This window comes from Salvelinus sp. IW2-2015, unplaced genomic scaffold (assembly GCF_002910315.2).
Source record: "Salvelinus sp. IW2-2015 unplaced genomic scaffold, ASM291031v2 Un_scaffold3294, whole genome shotgun sequence".
Taxonomy (NCBI): domain Eukaryota; kingdom Metazoa; phylum Chordata; class Actinopteri; order Salmoniformes; family Salmonidae; genus Salvelinus; species Salvelinus sp. IW2-2015.
Genome location: NW_019944578.1, coordinates 8,154 through 10,260, shown reverse-complemented (window position 1 = coordinate 10,260; position 2,107 = coordinate 8,154).

The following is a 2,107-nucleotide window of genomic DNA, read 5'->3' as shown; positions in this document are numbered from 1 at the left end:
CAAACTAAAACTGGATACCAGAACCAACCAGAGATCTAGAATTAGACTGTTCAAACTAAACTGATACCAGAACCAAATAGATCTAGAATTAGACTGTTAAAACTAAAACCAAACCAACAGAGATCTAGAATTAGACTGTTCAAACTAAACCAGAACCAACAGAGATCTAGAATTAGACTGTTCAAACTAAAACCAGAACCAACAGAGATCTAGAATTAGACTGTTCAAACTTAAACTGATACCAGAACCAACAGACCACAACACACATCTATCATTAAATATAAAAACCTGTCAAAATAAAATGAATGAAAAGTCAAAATTGTATAGAAAACAAATAGTGAAAATGAGGAGCTGAAGTAACCTTGGTCATCTCACTTACTTTTCTGTGTGTTTCTTTGTATTGAAGGTGGAGTTGACAGTGCGTCTGTCAGAGGAGGTCAGGAATCAGAGGGAGGTGGAGGAGGAGGTGCAGGAGAAGAGCCAGCAGATAGCCAGGCTAGAAGAGAAGCTCCACAGGCTGAGGCCAGCTCTTGTTGGGTCCTGAACATGGAGGGTTCCTAGCCCTGTTGGACAGAGAAGCAACTCACTCAGAGACAGACACCAAGCCATACAGAATGAGGTTAACCCTAAGTTAACTTGGACAGAGTTAATCATTTGTTAACATTTGAAATGTATATAAACACTGCACGTAATGTTATAGTCTGGTATAAGACCTAAAAACTGATCTAATCTTGCTTTGTGGCCTTGTCTGTGTCTTTGAACATGGCCCACCAAAGACAGCTCTTCCAGTGTGATTATGCCTCTGCTATTTGCTTCAGTCGTTTTTTTTGTAATTTGTGATAAGTCTTGCAGAGCTTTTCATGAAACCTAAAAGATGATTGGCAAGTTGTGTAAAAGAACGGTGACACAGAGCTGTCTTCAACACCGACTTGTAAAGGAAATCATTCAGTGATCATTATCAAAAAGAGGTCAAAATTAAATATGATTGGCTCGTTAGACCTTTTAGATGTACAGTATGGAGGCTCAGAATCCCTGCTTCAATGAGAGAACCTGAACGTGGTTGAGTCAAGTGAAGCAAGTCATAACAGCAAGTCATTTTGGCCAAAATTAACCGGATAGATTACTGCTACCAAGGTTTCCTGTTTCCAAGCTATACGGAGGGTGCTGTAGCAAACAAGATACCTGAGGACACCATGAGACCTGAGGACACCATCCAACCTGGAACTGAGTGAGTAGTGTTTGGTCTGATGCTATTTTGAAAGCCAAGAAGAAAGAGAAAAATKAAAAATAAAGTACATTACAATGATGTATTTTACTTTATGGGGACTGAATGCTGAGTTAAGGCTGCCAGGCTTGCTAGGACAGACAAGATACAACTTCAATTAGCACTGAGGTGTGAAGTGAAAGGTATCGAGGCCTTTGGGCCYAACAAGTTGCAGGAGTCTTTGAAACCCCCTCCTGCTGTTCAAAGACCATCCACTGGCATTTTATACAAGATATCTGCCTCTAGAAATAAAAGCTTCTCCCAACTGGGTGTGACACCTAATCCCATTGCCTGCTTCACTGCTGCTTGGATTCCACCTGGCGATCTGTTCACCGTCTGAACCCCCCCCACCCCCTCGCCTTCAGCACACGCACTGTTGGGGCGAGTGACTCTGAACTTATAATAGCTAGCCCCAAGTCACTATATATTCATTTTTTTCTTGTGCATTTTGCCTCATGACTCCTGCATGCTTTGTTGACTACGAACTTTCTTTACCCAACCGTAGGACAGACTATGTTTGTTCCCACACTCGGGACTCTGACTCTCTATTGGTTACACAGACTTTTGGCCTCCCATCCTATTCTAACCACCTCTCGTCCGCTTTGTATTCATGTTACCTGATGAAATAGCTGTCTCTCCTTTGATCTTGTTGCCACATTCAGATGTCATAAATCAGCACTGCAAAGCTCTTCCTGTCCTCTGCCGTGCCTGAATTGTATTACTGTTGATATCTGGAAATGTGCATGTACACCCTGGCCCATCTACTGTTGCTAGCCCCAATTCTGACTTGTGCTCTGATATCTGCTTCACTGATTTCTGCTCTCGTAAAAGCCTGGGTTTTCT